The sequence below is a fragment of the Peromyscus maniculatus genome, chromosome 10, assembly GCF_049852395.1.
Source record: "Peromyscus maniculatus bairdii isolate BWxNUB_F1_BW_parent chromosome 10, HU_Pman_BW_mat_3.1, whole genome shotgun sequence".
In the NCBI taxonomy this organism is placed as follows: Eukaryota; Metazoa; Chordata; class Mammalia; order Rodentia; family Cricetidae; genus Peromyscus; species Peromyscus maniculatus.
Genome location: NC_134861.1, coordinates 98975268 through 98998475, shown reverse-complemented (window position 1 = coordinate 98998475; position 23208 = coordinate 98975268).

Here is a 23208-nt window from a genome sequence, read left to right as displayed (position 1 = left end):
ACATGCCATGATGCCAAGAGAGCACCAGTAGAAGGAGTTGGCATTATTTCATGTACATTCACAGTTGAGGGTGGCTCTTTAGAGCACAGTCCATAGGATTTTCTTCCCTCAGAAACCATCTCTTGACCACCCATCAAAAGCAGAAACAGACAAACACAAAACCCTACTGATCACTGATAGGCTCCGTTGCCGATTAAATGGACTTAAACCCCTGGGAACAGCTTTTTCCCTCCTGCCATTGACGCCACCCTTGATGTTCTGGGCAAAGCCAATTGTCATCCACTGCTTGGGGGCATTAGAGACACCTCTCTGTTAGTACAATAGTGTAAGTCCAATATAAATGAAGACTTCTTTTAATTCAGAGCAGCTCTCCTCTGGTTAGCTGAGGACTGGGACCATAATGGAGAGGAGAAAGGGCCACAGTCTTTTATTGCCTTTGGTCCAAAATATTATCCTTCCATTTTGGATATCTCAAGTTTCAGATAGAGAGAAAAGGAGAAAGGAGAGAAGGAGGGAAAAGGGAGGTTTGTGGCTCTTTAGAAACTGTGTTCCTCTGTCATGTCAACATTCCATGCCTACTCCATCTTTACAGATACAATTATTACCTATCTGGGAGATAACCTTCTGCCTTGCATGTTCCATGAATTAGGAGAGGGTACTTATCTGTCACTCTGTTCTCATGACAGATCTCTATTTCATCTGGGCTCTTCTCTCCCTAGAAGGGAGTCCTTGTTGAACAGGGTCCATAGGAGATAACCAAAGTCAGGCTACATTATTTGCCATCCCCATAATCTATGGGAAACTTATCCATCTTGTCCTATCAGTGGGATTATGCTAGGTTGGCCATCTGCTCCTCTTTTTTTTGTCTTGCCTGAATTGGCAGCCCTACTAAGCTTCCAGGAGGCTTAGCCTTTCTCTCCATCGTATGTCTCCTCAGACTGTGGACTCACGCCTGTGGCTTACCTGCAAGCTTTTTGAGTTCTGCCCTGGTAACAGCCATATGAAACCATCTGACTTGGGTTTCAGAATCTCTCCTCTAGGGAGTGATTCCAGATCATTTGTGAATGTTTTCTGGGGTCCCATCCATGCGAATGGGGATTGGACAAGCTCCATCTCCTTGGCATCCTCCCACTTCAGTTTTATCTCTCTCCTCAAAGGATCTTCTCAACAAATACCCAATAATTATCTATCTAGGCCAGCAACAGTGGTGAACTCCTATGCACTCTGAATACAGTTTTACAGGAATATATAACACTCCATTTTAAAGTGAGGCACATTTATAACCTATAATTGTTAGAATTTTGCCTGAAAGCTGGGGATGATAGAAAAACTTCCATCTTACTTTCAACCCACCGGCATTTACAACCCTTAACGTTTGTGTCTCCCCATCTTTCTCATGTTGCATCTGAACTCACCTCTCCTGCAATCCTGGTATGATTTACTAGGACATTGTCCTCTTCATGTTTCTCTCCCTCTCCCAAATGCAAATCCTGTACATACGTACATATATGTGCACACATATACACCTATATGTACATGTTTCCAGTTTCAATACCTGTGTACTATTTTTGCTTGTTGAACACTTGCTCATCCTTACAGGTATTGCTTGATTTTCAATTGTAGCTAGAGTTTTCTCTCCGGGTCCTGCCAAGCCCCGGTAGTCTGACAGCCCACTTATAAAATAAACACACAGATACTTATATTATTTAAACTGTTGGGCCTAATGACTCAGGCTTCTTGCTAGCTGTTCTTATATCTTAAATTAACCTATTTCTATTCGTCTATAAGTACTCGTGGCTTACTGGTACCTTACATCTCGCTTGTCATGGCAGTGGCTGGCAGCGTCTCTCTGCCTCAGCATTCTTGTTCCCAGAATTCTCTTCTCTCCTTGTCCCACCTATACTTCCTGCCGGGCTACTGGCTAATCAGTATTTTATTTATTAGCCAGTCAGAGTAACACATTTAACATACAGAACATCTCACAGCAGTCAATTTCTCCATGGAAACTTCTCAGGTCTGTCTCATCCAACTAAACCTCCTTAGACCAGGGCTCACCCACTCAAGGTTTTTGTTTCTATTAGAGAGTGCAGTGGGGTTCTTTCTTAACCCAGTAGAGACGTTGGGATATTCTTCTTCATAATTTGTTGTCTGCCTATCATACACAGCCATGAGTTTCACTTCTTTCATCCACTCACCCAAAGCTATTCACTAACCTCCTCAGTGTTGGAAGAGGAAGTTAAATAAGTCACAATCCCTGACAAGAGAGGTATTCTGGGAGGGCAGATAGAGTATGGATGTGTGACCTTTAATGTTAGTTCAGAGAAACACACACTGAGAGTTAGCTGAAAGATAAAAGCAGCAGAATCCTCCCCTTGTCTGGGTAGACTCTGTCTCATGAAAGAAGGCAACAGTCAACACAGAAAACACTCTTTTCTTCATTTCACCAACATTCATTACATGTCTTCTCTCGATCAGCTCAAGATGAAGGAGACTAAGGCAGCCAAGCAAATCTGCACTCACGGAGAGGTGAGCGGTGAGTTTAGTGAAGTGCAGAGGAGGCTGTAACAAATGCCCCAATCTACTTCAGGGAGCGGGGGAACACCTGGAAATGCTGTTCAGCTCCTATTTATTCACTGTCAGAATTCTAGGACACAGAGGTTGGAGAGAGGGCCCCGATGTAGATGGAGAGCTTCTCTCCAGCTCCCGCCAAGCCCGGCAGTCCCGCAGCCCATTTATAAAATGAACACACAGACTCATATATTATTTAAACTGTTTGGCCTAGTGGCTTAAGCTTTTTGCTATCTAGTTCTTACATCTTAAATTAACTCATTTCTATAAATCTATACCTTGCCACATGGCTCGTGGCTTACCAGTATCTTACATGTTGGTACACATGGCGGTGGCTGGCAGCGTCTCCTGACTCAGACTTCCTGTTCCCAGAATTCTCTTCTCTGCTTGTCCCGCCTATACTTCCTGCCTGGCTACTGGCCAATCAGCATTTTATTTATACAGAGCAATATCCACAGCACTCAGAAATTAAGAGCAGAGGATCTGGGTTCATTTCCCAGCATCCACATGGTAGCTCACAACTGTCTGTAACTCCAGTTCCAGGGAAACTGACACCCTCTTCCAACTTCTGTGGACACATGGCACACACACGGGGCACAGCACATATGTACATGCAGGCGAATAATCATATATATCAATTTAAAAAATATTTAAAAGATAATTCTAGAAAACAGTTGCAGAATTAGATAACTGTGTAACACAGAGCAGTTAGTGTACATGCACACGCATTCCTAACCCACAATTTTGAGTGTAACCCAGAGCAGTTGAACACATGCACACTCACCTCCTAACCCACAAGCTTGAGCGTAACACAGAGCAGTTAATGCACATGCCCACACTCACCTCCTAACCCACAGGTTTGCCTGATGGCCCTGAGAGTCTCCCCCATTCTGCTCCTTCTGAAGCAGGACTTGTAACTAGTGCTCATGAAGCTGTGATGCAGCTGTCTTTAGCTTAGACAGGGACTGCTGATTAGCACAGCTATCACCCAGTCACCACACTTAACAGCCAGTCAAAGCCAGTGCACACTAACTAGACAGAATGCCGCCAGGCTCCACACATCATTTTCCACCTGTGGAAGAATACACTTCATGGCCAGAGACCTTTCAGTTATCCTTATAAATATTTAAAATTTCAAAATATAAAATTGTGTCCACAAATAGGAGAACTTTATGGATATATATGCACACACATACATTCTCCAAATTAAATTTCACTTTGTTATTTTTGTTTGTTAAATTTCAAATCTATGTTCTTTGAATTATTTTGAATAATTTTAATATAAAAATTATAGGGTGATTATACAGCAGCAACTACAATACTTAATCATGTTGAAATGCCCCCTCTTCACTGATAGTATGAATATAATGGCTTTGCCACACAATTCTCTGATTTGACTAAGAACTAAGGAGTCTCAGCCAAGTACTGTGGCACATGCCTGTAATACCAGCACTTAGAAGACAGAGGCAGGGGGATCACTTCAAGTTTGGGGCTAGCTAGGGATAGATAGTGAGTTCCAGACTAACCAAGAGTACATAGTAAAACCATATCTCAAATAAAAGTCTCTATAGAATAATTAAGCCAAAGTAGTACCTAATTCTCAAGGATATTAATTATATACAAATATATTAATATGTATTGTTAGAGCTCACTAGGTTTCCTAGTGGTTGTACCCAGCAGGACTGAATAAGAGGTTGATTGGACCACTAGCCTGGGTACCAGGTGTTTGTAAGGGTCTACACTTGACTGTAACTAGCAAGGGGGAGGTCTTTCGCTCCACCCCTTGGCATTGTTATAAACAGACCTTTGCAATAAAGTTCTGGGCTAGTGGATAAGGATCCAGGCCCACTCGAGTCTGTCCTGTGTTTTCTCTCTGTTTCTCTCCCCTCTTTATTTCTAACTAAGTCTCTTATCCCTCATTCCTCTAGAGTCCCTGGGATAAATGATTGTGGGGGCTGGTCCCCCACAATATATGTAATTGGGTTATGTTATATATAATATATAATTCTGAAAGATTGTCTTAGTTAGGGTTTCTATTGCTGTGAAGAGACACCATGATCATGGCAACTCTTATAAGGAAAACATTTAATTTGTGTGGCTCCCTTACAGTTTCAGAGGTTCAATCCATTATCATCATGGTGGGGAGTATGGTGGCATGCAGGCAGACCATCTCCCAGGCAAGAGGGAATGGTCTGTGACACTGGATGGTATCTTGAGCCTAGGAGAACTCAAAGCCCACCCCCACAGTGACACGCTTCCTCCAACAAGGCCACACCTCCTAACAGTGCCACTCCCTTTGGGAGCCATTTTCTTTCAAACCACCATATTTCACTCCTTGGCTTCCAAAGGCTTGTAGCCATAACATAATGCAAAAATGCATTCAGTCCAACTTCAAAAGTCCCTATAGTCTATCACACTCTCAAACTTGTTTCAAAGTCTAAAGTCCAAAGTCTGTTCTGAGATGCATGGCAATCTCTTAACTGAAATCCCCTGTAAAATTAAAATAAAAAAATCAGATAACATACTTTGAACATATAATGACACAGGATATATGTTATCATTCCAAAATGTAGGGAAGGGAGAATAGTGAAGAAATAGTGGATCAAAGCAAGACTGAAAACCAGCTGGGCAAACTCCAAATTCTGCATCTCCATGTCTGATGTGAAAATGCTCTTCGGATCTCCAGCTCCATTCAGCTTTGCTGACTGCAACACACTTCTTTCCCTTGGGCTGGTTCCACTCCCTGTTAGCAGCTCTCCTACGTGGGTATCCCACGGCTCTGACATCTTGGGGTCTCCAAGGTAATTCAACTTCACAGCTTCGCACATGACCTCTCTAGGCCTCCATTCAGGGACACCCTGGCACATGCCTGGCCTCATTGGGGCAAATTCCATAACTCCTTTCTTCTATCCTTAACTCTAAAGCCAGAACCACGTGGCCGAAGCTGCCAAGTTCTGTTGCTTACTGGGGCCCCTTGTTCAATCACATCTTCACTAGCTTTCTGTTTTTCATAGTTTTCTTCATTGCCTAACCTTGGCTGTCCTTGAACTGGCTCTGTAGATCAGGCTGGCCTCAAACTCAGAGATCCACCAGCCTCTGCCTTCTGAGTGCTGGGGTTAAAGCTGGTTAAAGCCACCATGCCTGGCTCTAAACTTTTCTTCAGCTCCTTTTCACAAGTGGAAGCTTAGCTGGGCATGATCTTGCCCTGAGGTCACCACTCCCTTTATTCAATTTCTTAATCCACTTATCTCCTTGAACACAGGATTTAGCTCCTGTAAGGAACACATGTAAGGCCTAGGGTGAACAACCCTGGTCAGGAGTGATAAGCAATAGAATGATGTAAGTAAACCACAAATGGAGTAGTGATAAGCTATAAGCTAAGTGTGGAAGTAGGGATAAGACTAGAAATCCAGCCAGGAAAGAATATAAAAGATGAAGCCTCAGACCTGACCAACAGAGCTCATCAGGTCCTTGTGAGAGATGACTCTCCTCCGCCAGAGACATGAGATCCTGTCCCCAGTGCAGATGTGGCTGACCTGAGGAAGGCTGACCCAAGATCCAGAGGAACAGACATGGCAAGTCCGGATCTGTACACCTGGAGAGGTACTCCTGCTTCCATTTGGAAGACAGGATGAATATTGCTTGCAATCTTACTGTGTGAATAAATGAGTGTTATACCAAGTCTGAATCAAGAGTGATTATTCCTCCCCTGTAACCAGGGTATGTGCTCGTTACAGCTCCATTCCACTTCCTGGTGCTTTTTCTCCTCAAAATTTACATTTTGTAATTTACCCTGCTGAGCTTGCTCCTTTTCATTATAAATCTTCATTAGAGTGACCACGAATATCCACACGACAGATCCTATACCAGGCTGTTTTGAGATTGTCTCTGCCAACAGGATTAATCCAAAACTCTTTAGACTCAGGCAGACTCTTTGGACAAGGGCAAGAGGCAGCCACTTTCTTTACCAAAATATCACAAGAACAATCTCTAGGCAACACATTACAATTCTTCTTCCCTGAAACCTCTTGAGTGAGCACCCCGCAGCTCATCAAATCACACTCAGCACCACTCACCGTCTTCCATGCTCCTACTAGTATGGCCCATTAAGCCCCACTTAAAACATTCATATTAAAAGGTCCATGTTACTGTAAACAAAAACATGGTCAGGACTATCACAGCAATACCCCACTCCTGGTTTTTTGAGAGCTGAGGTTACATTTTAAGTTTTTATTACTATGCCTAAGAGATCTATGAAACAAAAATGCCTCTGATCTGCAAGCGTCTTGCTCAAGAACAGACAGTTCCTGAAATGCTGGAGGCTACTGTTTATGGGAGATAACAAGTCACATGTTTTTCACTCCCCTGAACAAGTTTGTTTGACCCATCTGCACCCATTTGACTCATCTGCACCATATGTGGTTGATCACATGTGGGTGGGAGGTTCGCAGGCTGGAGGTTTGTCAGGATGTATGCTTGCCCCTGATTGGACCAGATGAGAAATGCAATGAATTATGGGTTTTCCTTCTTAAGCCCCTACAAACTGTGATTCTGGGCCATTTCCCAGGAACCTGGGTATGGACCTGGCCAGAGCCCATCCATTTGGCCAGTATTTAATTAAAGCTTGCTTCAAATTTGATTCTAAACTGTGGTAGTGGTTTTATTCTTGATCAGTGAGATTAACATTTTCATTACATTAACATTAGGTTTTCTTTTGCTGTGAAGAGACACCGTGACCATGGCAACTCTTATAAAAGAAAACATTTAATTTGGGTGACTTCTTTACAGTTTCAGAGGTTCAGTCCTTTATCATCATGACGGGGAGCATGGCAGTGTGTAGGCAGATGTGGTGCTAACTACAACTCGCAGGCAACAGGATATGGACTGTGACACTAGGTGGTATCTCGAGCATAGGAGAACACAAAGCCCACCCCAACAGTGACACACTTCCTCCAACAAGGCCACACCTCCTAACAGTGCCACTCCCTTTGGGGGCCGTTTTCTTTCAAACCACCACAAGGATGTTAATCATATGCTACATTTGGCTTCATATGGATACACAGCACATTGCTATATGTGTTACTGGCAAACAAAATGAAATACTCTGTTCTCTTTGTGATGTCATACAGAATCTTGTCAATAGTAGGTCATCTGTAAATGTGTTAATGGTAACTTATTCTTGGTTCTAGTATCTCAGTGTGTTACAAAATGGAAAACTTCTCTCTTTCATGGAAAAGACTCTACTACAGAGAGCACTGTATACCAAGGATAGTTTCAGCAGAAGATGCTCACTTGAAATAAAAGCAGCAACAATGTGGTCGGAAATGTCAAGTTCAACGCTCACAGGTGTGTGTTTTAATGTTGAGAGTTATCATCTCATTAACATAAGCATGTATTTGCATATGTTCCTATGCATCCTTCAGGGTCCCCAGGCAGAATACGTCACACAGAACATGGTTTTATGAAGATTCCAGACAACTTTGGTGGGGGCATGTCTGCAACAACAGTGCTCTCCCCACTGGAATGTTTTGGGGTGTCTTATGAATAGTAAGTGTTGTGCTTGTTAAGAACACAGTTGTTTGGAGGCCTGGAGAGGGCGCAGTTGGTGAATGCCATGCAACATGAAGATCTGAGTTCAGATCTCCAGCACTCATGCACTCATAGCCATAACCGCAGTCATAAGAAGCTGAGGTCAGTGGGGTAGCCTGGCATCTCAGTGCTGGGGAGCTGAAGGCAGGTGGGCCTCTGGGACTCACTGGCCAGCTCGCCAATGTGGATTTGTGAGATCCAGGAAGTGACAGGGAAAGTGATACATGATACCCACCACTGGCTTTCACATACATGCATGCATGCATGTGTGTGCACACACCCAAACACCACATGCATGTACAAGAATGTGGACATACAATACCCATTTACACACAACCACATGCACACACACATACACAAGAATACAGTTATTTGCCAGTTAGGGATGTAAGTTAATTATATAGTACTTTCCTAGTTTGTGTGATACTCCTGGCTCAATCTCCACTACTGGGGGAAAAAAAAAGGATTATAGTCTCTTCCATGGTCTTTACTCAATGTTTCTTTTTCTGAGTTTGAACTTGTTATCTTTTGTAGCTTGAGTTTTCCGCCTTGCCCACAGTCAGGACAAATCTCTGTCACCCGCCAGTCCCACAGCCGCTCAGACCCAACCAAATAAACACAGACACTTATATTGCTTGCAAACTGTATGGCCGTGGCAGGCTTCCTGCTAACTGTCCTTATCTTGCTAACTGTGCTTTTATCTTAAATTGATCCATTTCCATACATCTATACCTTGCCATGTGGCTGGTGGCTTACTGGCGTCTTCACATGCTGCTGGTCATGGCGGCGGCTGCAGCCTCTCTGGTCATTGCGGCGGCTGCAGCGTCTCCTTCTGCCTTTCTGTCCTTTTATATCTCCTCTCTGTTAGTCCCACCTATCTTTCCTGCCTAGCCACGGCCGATCAGGTTTTATTTATTAACCAATCAGAGCAACTTGACATACAGACCATCCCCCAGCACAGCCAAGTGCAGACCATCTCAAACACCTGCACTCAGGCCCATGGTCCTAATCATCCTCTATACGGACCTGCTGGGTAACGCCACAAAGAACCTGAGAATGGGCTCCCACAGGACCTACAGAACATCCCACAGCAATCTTTAGAGTAACTGTTATTTTTGTATGCCCATAACCAAATCTATAAGTCTGTTTCAGAAACAATCTTCATGAAAAATAATCAGTGAACTGAATAACAGGACTCAAACGGTCTTTCCCGAAGGATCTACTGACTTTCCAGCAAGCAGAGGAATGGCTGTATTGGGTGACTGACAGATAACCCAGGGTCTCTCACAATGCTCTCTGAGACCGCTGTCCAGGGGAAAGCAATGCCCTTCCATGCCCACAATAAGGATTCACTGGCCAAATTAATTTAGAAACACTAATTAGTGTTTCAAAATTAAAGTAAAACAAATTTATGCACTAGTTGGCTTCCCAGAGTATTTTAAATCCAGTCACTTTGTGGAGCTCTCTCTAAGTGTTTACCTGGGATGAGGCTTTTCTAAACACACAGGGACATGGCATCCCTGTGATCATATTCGTGAATACATGTTCTGTAGAGCATGCTTTGGTAAAGGTGAATGTCTTTTGTCCCATCAGGCCTTTTTCCATACCTTGTATGGAGGACAACTTCTCATTCATCTAAATTTCTCTAGTTGGGAATTGAAAGGACATGCTACCAAAATTCGGGGAGGCCAGACATCAGTTCTTATCATGCTTAGGATATGCAGTTGTTGTGGATGTTCCTCCAGTTCCCTGGCGGGGTACAAACTGTAGGTGTTCCTCCAGTTCACTGGGGGGTGGGGGGACAAACTGTGGGTGTTCCTCCAGTTCACTGGGGGGTGGGGGGACAAACTGTGGGTGTTCCTCCAGTTCACTGGGGGGACAAACTGTGGGTGTTCCTCCAGTTCACTGGGGGGACAAACTGTGGGTGTTCCTCCAGTTCACTGGGGGACAAACTGTGGGTGTTCCTCCAGTTCACTGGGGGGGACAAACTGTGGGTGTTCCTCCAGTTCACTGGGGGGACAAACTGTGGGCGTTCTTCCAGTTCACTGGGGGGACAAACTGTGGGTGTTCCTCCAGTTCACTGGGGGGACAAACTGTGGGTGTTCTTCCAGTTCACTGGGGGGACAAACTGTGGGTGTTCCTCCAGTTCACTGGGGGGGCAAACTGTGGGTGTTCTTCCAGTTCACTGGGGGGACAAACTGTGGGTGTTCCTCCAGTTCACTGGGGGGGGACAAACTGTGGGTGTTCCTCCAGTTCACTGGGGGGGGGGCAAACTGTGGGTGTTCCTCCAGTTCACTGGGAGACAAACTGTGGGTGTTCCTCCAGTTCACTGGGAGACAAACTGTGGGTGTTCCTCCAGTTCACTGGGAGACAAACTGTGGGTGTTCCTCCAGTTCCCTGGGGGACAAACTGTGGGTGTTCCTCCTGTTCACTGGGGGACAAACTGTGGGTGTTCCTCCTGTTCACTGGGGGACAAACTGTGGGTGTTCCTCCAGTTCACTGGGAGACAAACTGTGGGTGTTCCTCCAGTTCACTGGGGGACAAACTGTGGGTGTTCCTCCAGTTCACTGGGAGACAAACTGTGGGTATTCCTCCAGTTCACTGGGGGGGGTACAAACTGTGGGTGTTCCTCCAGTTCACTGGGGGGTGAGGGGCAAACAAGATGCTTTCTCAGAAGCAGAGACAGTGGTCTACTTGGGAAGGAGATGCATAACCTAATCGTTTCAATATAACAGTGACTGCCAGGCAAGAGGCAGAGAGAATGGACAGAGGCTGAGAGAAGGACCATGGCCACAGGCAGACACCATTAAAGAAGGGGCTGGGATTAAGTGGGAGGTGGGGAAGAAGTGGCTTCCAGGCAGAGTGTTAGGACCCCGAAGCTCAGGTAAGGTTGGCGGGGGAACTACCTGCATTTGACTTTTGATGTTACCAAGGGAACTGTGAAAGGTGCTTCCCTGGAGGCTGTGATGCTTGGAAAGGGAAGTCTGTTAAAAACCTCAGAACCACCCCTGCACTTCACCCACACCCATGGATGGCTTTTAAACACTGACCACCACCCCCTCGGATGACTTAATGTGGGTCTGTGGCAAAGGGAAAAGGACAGCTAAGCAGTCCAAGAGCAAAGAGGGGCTTCCTGGGGCCCCCCACAATTCACCCTCTGCTTTGTGCCTTAGCTGGCAGCCTGTTTCTCTGGGAAGTGGCTCATTAGCCAAAGGAGAACTCTGACATTAGTTAAAATGTTCGTAGCTGTGACAGGCGATGTAAAGACACACGGTGTTGTCAAACTGGCGTGGGAGCCCTGCAGCCCGTGTCTGGATTTGTATAGCTTTAAAAAAATTTTTTTTTAAATGCAGCATATTTCAAATTGCTAAAAAGAGACTCTGTTGAGTAAAACACACTGGGAAAGAACAGCTAACGCTCTGAGGTCTGAGCCAGGCTGCGACGTGCTTCACGGAGCATTTCCTTACACTTAGAGTTTGTGCATACCCAAATCTAGTGTTTGCCTTCTTCGCAGGCCTTCCTGATTCCGTGTGGCTGTGTTACTTACGTTCTCTCTTATCTTCAAATTCTCTACTGGATCTGTTTCCTCTGCCTGAAAGTGTGCTGAAGGCCCCTCTGTGGGAAAAGCACGACAAACGGAGAACAGAACAGAAGCAATAGGGACATCTTTCCTCCGTCCCGGAGCCCTCTGGGGCACTCCCGGAAGCTCCTCCTCTTCACAGCACCACCTGGCTGGTCCTAAAATGCTTTCTTGGGGCCTGGGAGATGGCTCAGAGGCTGAGGGCTTGCCTGTGAGACTGAGGGCCTGAGTTTGAATTCCCGACAACCATTTAAAAGCCGGACCTGGCAGAGTGCAGGGGTGGGGATAGATCCTGGGGCTCACGGACCAGCCAGTCTGGTGAAAGAGGAGGCTGCGGGCTCAGAGAGGCCCTGCCTCAAAGGAATCAAGTGTCTGCACACGCGCACGCACGCACGCACGCCCACGTGCGCACGTGCTCTAACTTAACAAATGTTTGCTGGGTTGTGAAGACTAGAATTATTTAAAATATGCCTCATAGACCCCTACTCCTTGAAAACTGATTGCTGCTGTGACCTGAGGTCGGATGAAGAATTGGGTCCACGTTGAACTCAGCGCCGTCACCAGCATGCTGTGCCGCACAGCGGACAATTTTTTGGGAGCGAAACTTTCTCCAGTTCATGGAATTGCATTATGGCACAGGCTCCCCAGTTGCTTTAGAAAACTACTGGTCTATATTAGCTGTACAAAAGAATGTGTATATGTGGCGTTTTCACACACGAATATAACGTCTTTTGATCATGTTCTCTCCTCTATGACCCCCCCTTACCTCCCTCCCCTCCCTTCCAACCAGGCCCCCCCTAGCTTCATGTCTTCACTTCCCCTACATTTCCTGTTAGAGAAACACACGGTGCTTGTCTTTCCGAGTCTGAGGGCCTCTTGTCTTATTGCACACTAGCATTTAAAGGAGCACTGTAAGAGAAATCTGTTGTTATCTAGAATTTCTGATCAAAGTTAGACAATGAATAGGAAATGGCATTGAAGAACCTACATTAGCTATATTAACTTACTTTGGACTCTGCACAATACCATATGTATTTTTTTAAAAAACGTTTTTTTTTTTTTTTTTTTTGAGACAGGGTTTCTCTATACAGTGTGGGCAGGCCTTAATCTTGGTATGTAGTCATACCGAACTCACAGAGATCCACCTGTCTCTGCCTCCTGAGTGCTGGGATGAAAGGTGCGTGCCGCCATGGCCAGCCACAGCATAGTGGGTTTTGTTTGTTTGCTTGTTTTGGCTGTTGCCACTTTTGTTTTCAAGACTCACAGAGAATGAGATAAAAAGCCAGCAGAGGGTTGGAGGGGTGGGCCAGCCGTGAAGAGCACTCGCTGTCTTTGCAGAGGACCAGGGTTCAGTTCCCAGCTCCCAGAACCCACGTGGCAGCTCACAGCCGTCTGACTCCAGTTTCCAAGGATCCAATGCCTTCTTCTAGGCTTCATGGGCAAAATCACCATACACACAAAAAACATCTTTTGAAAGAGCCAAAGGAACTTTTGTGTATTGAGTTCAAGATCACTTGTTGAGGCCAGTGATTATATATTAATTAAAATGAACCATTATTTTTTTATAGACCCTACAAAACATTGCCAGCTGTCAGGAGGTAGATCCTCATCAGGAGGTAGTGGAATAAAACCTGTTGTTTTTTAAACTAAATCTTTCTGTGTCTTTTAAAAAGAAATGTAAACGATTACAGTTTTTGCTCCAAGAATGCCAATGGGCATGTAGAGACTGGAACCCCTGTGTGTACCCTTGTACCCCGTGGTGAGGAGGCCTGACAGGAGGCCTTGTGCCCTTTGAGGGAGGCATCCTGGGTCCCCCCTCTCTCTCTCTTATCATCCTTCTGTGCATAGAGGAGTTCTCTACCAGAAAACTTGTCTGTTTTCTTTTTCTAACATTTAACCTTCAGCAGGAATCACAGGTCCTCTTTGCCTCGTGTTTTACATGTGGCATAGTGATTTTTAAAACTTAAAGTCAACATGCTTGAGATTCTGAAAGTTCTGTTAAAAAATATACCTCTTAGTCAAATAAAAAGGGAAAGGATGGAGAAAGTAGAATTATCAATTACAAGTTAGCAAACCTCTATAGATTATTAATTCAACTGTATAAACTGCAGTTAAATAACTTTTATCAGGCAGACTAGGTTAGGGGATTGAAAGCAAGAAAAAAAGTACTAAAAACATACAGTGGGTAGCAGTTTATGTGTCAAGAAAAACTGAGAGAATTTTTGAATCTCTGATGTCTAGCAGATAACACTTAAATCATTTTTCTCCAAACTTCAGTCATAAAACTTCAAAGAACTATAGCCATAATACAAATTTTTAGACTAAGAAGTGGTGTTTGAAGTTATTTTATGGGATTTTGCTGTAAGGGCTCCAATTGATTTGTAGGAAGATAAAAGAAGGAAACTTATTTTCGAGGCTTTGTGGGAGAAGCAGCTTCCCTTCCATTGGTCGCCGTGCCGACGCCTGCGGGGCAGGGTGCTGGAGACGCTGGTATCGTGTGCCTATATGAACCGAGCCACTCGCCGCCGCCTGCTGTTTGTGTTGTGGTTAAAATCTGTCATACACTGGTGGTGATTTATTAAATGTTTAATGAGGGAAGACAAAAACTTCAATAACTACAAACAGAAAAGTAGACCATCGCATTAAAATATAATAACACATATTACATTTCTATTTTTCTTCCCGGTTTTCCTTTTCTGAAAATGATGAGGGCACACTGGAAACTCAGACAGCACAAAAGGAACACGGATGACTTGTCTTAACAAAGGCTGTGTTTCCCTTCATGCTTGGCTCCTTTTACCAAAGGGGGAAAATAATCTCTGTCCTGGAAAAACAGTCAATAAGCAAGCTTTGCTTATGAGCAGCCTACACAGCCGTCTGTTAGTAGTCCAAATCCCCCGCCAACCATGCAGAGGTGGATGACAGCCTTGAAGTGATGTACCTACTGTGTGCTATTCAGTGTGCTATTCTACACAGCCATCTGTTAGTAGTCCAAATCCCCCGCCAACCATGCAGAGGTGGATGACAGCTTTGAAGTGATGTACCTACTGTGTGTTATTCTGTTTAAACAATGTTCTGATGACCTTTCCTCCATCCATAAACGTGAAATAATAAGATAATAAGTGGCCACAGTCATGTCTGAAATACTGTTTTAAAAATAAATCTACCCTTCTATTTGAATCTAAGAGGCCATTTTACTTTACATGTAAAATGGGGCTTTCATGTCCATGTCACTCACCTAGCTTCCTTGTGTCCCACGCTAAAGTCTTTCTGTGTGGGGGAGGGAGGAGAGGTTGGATTATAGTTCCTATTTTCACTGCATGGTTGTGTGTAGAAGACTGCATGCTAACACATTATTTCTCTCTCCTCAAATCTATCTGACAACTTTGTGGTATCAACTTGCAGTCTTCATAACTGCTCATGTTTATCAATTGTTTTCTATTTAATCCCTATAATGAGGGTTAGGATATTAATAAATATGGAATTTTGAAGATACAGAAGTATTGATTTTGTCACATGCATAAAATTCTAATATGACTATGTGACCATCTGGCTTGTATTAAAATTGTATTAAAAGGCCTTTCCAGTTATATTCAAAGAAATAGCGACACAGTTGTTATGTAATCAGATTATTAGCTTCTTCCATAGCTTTGATGGGCATAGACTCAAGATCATAATTCAGTAACACGAAGTGACTTATCTGGGAGATAGACGGCACACCAATGGACTGATGGGCTCAGTGGTCACTCTTTAGCTGCTGTCTTTCACACTTAGCAGACAGAGATCACACAATGCATCTAAGTGGAAGTTTAAGCTTCTGAACTTTTGGTTCGTTAATTCACACATTCATTCATTCATTCGTTATTTCTCCACAGGATACTTATTGGATACTAACTGTGCACGTCCTTTGGAACGTACTCAGGAATAACTATGAGGACACAGTGAGGTCTCTTCCGTCTAGGGTTTTATAGACTAAGTCCAGAGCTAACCAAAGATAAAGTCTATACGAGGTGAGACATTCTGCGGAAGAAAAGGAAGTGCTGTTGTAACAGAGCTGAATTGTTCCGGACCAGTCAAGACCAGGCTCCCCTATATGGCAAGGGCTGCAGGAATTTGCCTTATCATAGTTTTATTTGACCAAATAATTCAATTGTAAGTGTGATCACTTCCCTCATATTAGCATATTAAATAAAATTAATCATAAAGCAATGTCACCCATTCATCAGTTACTGATCTAAGAACTAACAGCTTGTTAAAAACATTTAAATCAAGTTTTATAACTGTTTTTTGCCTGAATCAATATTTCTTGATGTATTTTTTGCTTCAGCACCTAAAGAACAATTTCCTTTTAAATAAAGTTATTTTTCCTTAGACATTAGAACTTGGACTACTTGTGATTTGACAATGAAACTTAACTAATGTAATAAAGGACTACTGCGTTTGCGTGAGTTTGTTCTCTGTTACTATAACACAATGCCCGAGGCTGGGTACTTCTTGAATGAAAGAACTTTAATTAGTCACAGTTCTGAGGCACAGTACAGCGTCAGGTTGGCTCTGGCAGCTTCATGGCAGACGGCATCACAACAGTGACATACGTAGAAGGGACAGAGATCACACAGAAAGACAAGGAGCCAGAAAATGACCCAGGCGTCAGACTCAAGCTCCTATAACAAGTCCACTGAGAGCTAACTTAGGGATCCAAGGGCTGCCCTTCCTGTGGCCCACAGGCCTTCCATCGTTCCCAACACAAACCTCATCTGAATTGTAGAAACAATCTGTCAATACTGTTCCCAGGTAGAGCTGCTGACATCGACCGCACAGGTTGTTCAGACTTAATCTGAGCATTTAAAGACTGATTTAAACCGAGTGCCTCCGACATGACACCACTGGAGAGATGGAGTGACAGAGTGGACCCAGGGCATGACAGGGAGTCACACTGGCTTTGCTACAACCATGTGTGGAATCATTAAGAACAGTAAATTCATTCAGCTTGACAAATACTCAGCCTCAACTGGATGTTTCTTGGTAGAAGCCATTTGAATCTTCATGAAAAGGGTCCCGTCCTGAAGCACACTGTCTTATATTGACGAGGGAAAACAATTCCATTAGTACTATGCAATAGGATAGAACTAGTTTTGAGGAAACAGCTAAGAATTGTCATTGTTGTTCAAATGACATATTAAAAAACAAAGATTGGGGCTGGAGAGACGGATCAGCAAGTAAGGGCCTTGGTGCTCAGCCAAGGGGACCAAGGTTTGATCTCAGCACCCACACCAGGGGGCTTAGAACTGCCTGTAATTCCAGCTCTTCTGACCTCTGAGACAGTTGTACTCACCTGTGCATACACACACACACGCACGCACGCACGCACGCACGCATGCACTCACGTGCAAGAGCAAAGTAAAATCTTTAAAGTGAATAAATAAACAAATGGAAAATAAACCCAGAAAGCATTAAAACTGAGTAAATCTAAAAGAGCTCTGTCAAGAGCTATGGAGCAAAATAGCCCTAGAAAGTCAATGGGGTTTCGGTACGCAAAGACGTTACACATTCCCGCGGACAAGCTCACTCTAAAAGTGTGGGTGAACTTGAGTGTCTCAGAACTGAACTCGTAACAGAACATGTCCTACCAGCTGCTCTGAAAGACCTGAACAGTGACACCAGCTGACATGCCAACATGGATGGGGAACTCTCACAGGGCTCCATCTCTAGACGAAGAGCTGTCGGCAATTCATCACTGCTGAGACGGAGAATCCGTCTTCCCTAGGGTGAGCACCTAACAGTTTTCCAATACCCAGTTGTCAACCCTGAAAACATGTCCATATGAGCAACACTAAATGGACTCAGCAGGTCATGTTATATGTTTATCGGGATATATACATGCAACAATGATAAAAGCAAGCAAAGAGGAGATTTTCCCCCTAACCTTTCTTCTCCCGTGGTCAACATCCCACCTTCTTCCTTGTACCGTCACATCAAATGCTCTTTGATTTCTTCTCTGACGAGTTTCCTGCAGCACTGTTGGAACAGAAGGATGGAAACAGCTTTCATACAATGCCGATATTTAGATCCTCAGACATTTGTCCCACTAGTGAATAAATGAACGAATCCATGTCCCAACCTCCTTTCCCTTCCAACCTCTTTCTTTGGCTATGAGAAGGTAGTAGCCTGGGTCTCCGAATCTAGAGAGTGATTCAGAAGTCAGTTAAAAGCATGGCCTCTCAGATCCTGGTCCCCAGGAAAGGGCCCAGTTTGTTTTTTCTTGGGTTCTGGTAAGAGAGGACTACCCTCGCGTTCCTGAGGTACTTTGCTTTGAAGATGAAGGAGTTGGGGGTTTATCACACTTCCTTTTCTTGTCACTGCCTGTGGCTGTAAGTTAAGGGTACAATAGCTGGAGCAAGCCAAAGGGAAGACAGAGAAGTCGTCCTAGGAGAGTTCCACTCGCTCAGTTGATAGGAAGTAGACTTCTTGTTTCCTGGGACTGCAGGGGTTTGTCTCACCTGGAAGGTCATTCAGCTTGGTATTATGTCCTCCATGGTTTGACAAAATAAACCTGTCACACTGTCCTAGCAGAGCAGACACATGTGCCAGACAAGGGAGCCTACGCTGGGTGTGTGTGCGCATGTGAACATGTGTGTGTGTGTGTGTGTGTGTGTGTGTGTGTGTGTGTGTGTGTGCACGTGTGAACTTGGGTGTGTGTGGGGGGGTGTGAACTTGACAGGAGCCGCAGTCATCTGGGAAGAGGGAGCCTCAGTTGAGGAACTGCCTCTGTCAGGCTGGCCTGTGGGTGTGTCTGTGTGTCTTCTTGACTGATTATTGATGGGGGAGTATTGTATTTCATTTTGTACTCTTTTTTTTGGGGGGGGCCGCCACCCAGCTCCCAAATAAATCACACACGGAGTCTTATTATTACTCATGAATGCCCGGCCTTAGCTTGGTGTAGCAGGATTCTTAAAAGTTCTTATTAATAAAATCAAACCTGAGGCCAGTAATTGGGGTCCATGCTGGTAGATCAGAGAGACAGGACAAGCCACAGCTATCTCACCTCACCGGATCCTCAGCTGGTCTTGTCTCCTCAGACTGGAGGCTTCTGAGTCCTCATCCCAATGGCTTTCAGCTGAATTGCTGCTCAAAAGCCTGAAGCTTAACCAGCCAAATGCTTAACCAGCCCAAATCTTCTAGTTTCTGGTCCTCACGCCTTATATATCTTTCTACTTTCTACCACCACACCCTGGGATTAAAGGCTGGCTTTCTGGGATTAAAGGTGTGTGTCACCATGCTTGGCTATTTCCAATGTGGCCTTGAACTCACAGAGATCCAGAGGGATTTCTATCTCTGGAATGCTAGGATTAAAGGCGTGTGCTACCATTTTCTAGCCTTTGTATCTAGTGGCTGTCTGTTCTCTGACCCCAGATAAATTTATTAGAATACACAATACCACCACAGCTTGGCCTAGTTTCTAGCCAGCTTTCCTTATCTTAACTTATCCCTCTAGCGTTTGCCTCTGGGGTTTCCTGTTCTCTTACTTCCGTAACTCTTACTCCATGGCTTACTGGTTGTGTGGCTGGGTGGCTGGGTGGTTGGCCCCTGGAGTCCTCCTTCTTCTTCTTTGGCTCCTTCTCTTTCATTCTTCCATCCCTTTCTCTCTCTCCTCCCAGATTTCTCCCTCTATATCTTCTCTCTGTCTGCCAGCCACATCTATCTCTCTCTCCTGCCTTGCTATTGGCCAGTTCTTTCTTAGACCATCAGGTATTTTACACAGGCACAGTAACACAGCCTCACAGAGTTAAACAAATGCAACAGAAACAAAAGTTACACACCTTAAAACAACAATCGACTTCAGGGGAGGACCCCCTCCCTGTGGGCAGTGCCACCCCTGCACACCTGATCTCGGCTTCCATAAGACGGAAAACTGAGCAGAGCATGGATAGCAAGCTAATAAGCATTGTTCCTCCATGCTCGGCATCGGTTCCTGCCTCCAGGTTCCTGCCTTGGGTTCCTGCTCCCTCACTCCCCTCAGTGATGGACTGTGACATGGAAGTGAAGCCAAACAAACCTTTTTCTCCTCAGGTTGCTTTTGCTCAGTGTTTGCCACAGCAATAGAAAGCAAACTAAGGCGGAGCCCAGAGGCACTTATAAGCTATTGTTTTGTTAGACAGCGGAGGCAATATTTTTACATTTAATTTTTCCACAGTGGTTGTACAAGTTTACATTCCCACCAACAGTGGAGGAGTGTTCCCTTTGCTCCACATCCTCTCCAACATTGGTTGTCATTGGTGTTTTTGATCTTAGCCATTCTAACAGGTGTAAGGTGGTATCTCAGAGTCATTTTGATTTGCATTTCTCTGATGATTAAGGATGTTGAGCATTTCTTTAAATGTCTTTCAGCCATTTGTAGTTCTTGTTTTGTGAATTCTCTGTTTAGCTCTTTAGCCCATTTTTTAATTGGACTGTTCAGTGCTTTGATGTCTAGTTTCTTGAGTTCTTTATATATTGTGGAGATCAATCCTCTGTCAGATGTGGGGTTGGTGAAGATCTTTTCCCAATCTGTTGGGTGTCTTTTTGTCTTATTGACTGTGTCTTTTGCCCTGCAAAAGCTTCTCAGTTTTGAGAGGTCCCATTTATTAATGGTTGTGCTCAGGGTTTGTGCTGTCGGTGTTTTATTTAGGAAATGGTCTCCAGTGCCAATGCGTTCAAGAGTGCTTCCTATCTTCTTTTCTATTAAGTTTAGTGTAACTGGATTTATGTTTAGGTCTTTGATCCACTTGGACTTGAGTTTTGTGCATGGTGACAGATATGGATCTATTTGTAATCTTTTACATATTGACATCCAGTTATGCCAGCACCATTTGTTGAAGATACTTTCTTTGTTCCATTGTATAGTTTTGGCTCCTTTGTCAAAAACCAGGTGTTCATATGTGCATGGATTAATGTCAGGGTCTTCAATTCGATTCCATTGGTCCGTATGTCGGTTTTTATACCAGTACCAAGCTGTTTTTATTACTATAGCTCTATAGTAGAGTTTGAGGTCCGGGATGGTGATGCCTCCAAGGGTTGCTTTATCGTATAGGATTCTTTTAGCTATCCTGGGTCTTTATTTCTCCACTACGATGTTGCTGTTGTCTTAACCACATCCAATCAGATCCCGCGCAGAATGAGTCTGGGGAATGTAAACCTTGGTGAGGGATGTCCCTAGCCTTACACTCAGGTTACAGTCCCCATCCTGCCTACGTGGTGCCCAAGGCTCACAATGTGCCAGGGAAGGCATTTGTGTTTGCTCCCCCTGCCTGAGGGGTTCTTATCATGCACCAGCAGGGCTGGCTCATTCCTGCATCCCCTCTGCTGACTACTCTGGGGAATCCAAGTGGATGCTGCATCAGATTTCCCTGGTTTGAGGGCCATTCTGGAACAATTGGAGCAAAAGACACCCTCACACATTATCCCTTGGCACACATTGTTGGTATCTGAGGGACTTTTACGCCTTGTTAGGAGGCGGAATTTCAGAAGGGCACCACAGCGCTCTAAGTCATCATAATAATCACCCAAACTGACAAGACAGTCAAGTTTCAGCTTCAATTTGGTTAGCAGTCAAAGGAAATAACATGGTGTGAACGACTCCTCTGAATAAAGCTGTAATTGTTTTGTTATAGCCACACATTACCCTTCTTGCTAAGAAAGTAATCTATAACAAGACAGCCTGTTGAGCTTGCTCATCGAGAAAACAAAGCTTCATTAAAAGAACCATCTTCGCAAGAAGGAAATTACGTGTGTGTGTATAAGTGTGTGTGTGTGTTCTTTCCTCACTCTAATGATTCTGGGATAAATGCTTCAAGCATATTTTTGTAATTATTTACAAACCTCAAAACAAGCATGCTGAGCTTCCTTACTCATCCCACATCACTGAATTTAACTGCTTATATCAGTAGGAAACACAGCAGAAAATGGTCGAACAGATATTTTGGAAACCTAGAGCCTAAAATCAGAACCATTGCCAGGGAAAGAATGCAAATCCATGCCCCAGATTTCCTCCTGTTTAGTCTACAGGACATCTAGTGGTGAGCGGAGCACTAGCAGCAGCCAGCTCTCTCGTGTGAGCCCTTCTATCCCCAGTTCCTTCAATGCCAATTTTTTTTTTTTTTTAATTGCATGCTGGGAAAACAGAAAACTGACCATCTGTTCCAACTGCAAAATGTTTTGGGAAAAACAAACATAAGCTGGTATTTGGATGTAAGCACTGGAAAGGCGTGGCCATAAACTAAGTGGAGAGATTTCAAAAGACATGTGAGCATAAACTATGCATTATCAGAAACTCAACAAGGGTTGAGTTTCAGGGACTCTGTGTCCCTCAGAGATAGACGATCTTCCCTGGACATGTTGAAGGTTCACATGTCATTCTCTTCTAAACGTCGTTCTCTGAGTTCTGTTTGCAAAACTTCCTATTTCTACCTGGGCAGGATTATTAGTATAAAATGATAAATGTACTTTATGTAACAATTACCAGTTATTTAAACTTTGCCCTCAATTATCCATGGGTAGGCACTTCCATTTTGAAATAGGTAGACAAGTGTAGAAATTCCACAAAATAGGTAACACGCTGCCCCCACAATATCTGAAGGGTAGAAATATTCCTCTACATAAGTTTTAAGAGTTTGAGTTCCCAAATCAATTTCAAAGATCAATATGATTGTATACTTTTAAATAGCGTTTCCAACTTATATTTAAAATAATTATGAACACAAACTCATTTGATGTGGCTATTAGTAGTTTAATTAGGTAATAATGAGCCAAATGCCATGGGTTAGCATGGAGCCAGCACAACAGGACGTGCTTCAGCATGAAGCACCGTTGAGTGTTAAAAATTTCATCTTTATGTGCGAATATGCGCGGGCATACTGTGTTAATTATTGTGGAAGGATTCTTTCTACTTCGGAACACTAACAAGTGGATGATTCTGAAATAGACGATGTTTTGCAGCTGTCTGTGGACTACTTTGATGACTCCTATAAACCATGAAAATTACGCAGTACTGTTAGTATGTGTATTTACTACATACAGAAAATGCGTTGTAGATGCCATAATGTGGGACATGCATGTCTCAAATAAGCAAGGTGGAGAGAATTTTTTGGTCACTCAATTTCAGTTTAAGGCAAAAATCTCACATCTCTGTGTTAAAGCATCTACCCGTTAGTTACCAGTGTTGGCTTTTCGATTTCTATTTCTTCACCGTTGGAGAAGAGAGACACTTGCTTTGGTATCAGCCCTTATGGTTAAATCATGACACTGGGTGACAACAGGAGGGTCAGTTTGTGAGCTGCTGATTTAGAATGCGAAGACAATCGGTTGCAGGTGAGCAGATGTGAAGCGCAGAGATGGGCCGGCCCGGCTTCTCTCACTCAGCTGCTCTCAGAGTCCGGCCAGCCTTCTTCCTCCAGGGCAGGTGCTGTTCCGTGTGTTACCCTGCCCCGACTCCA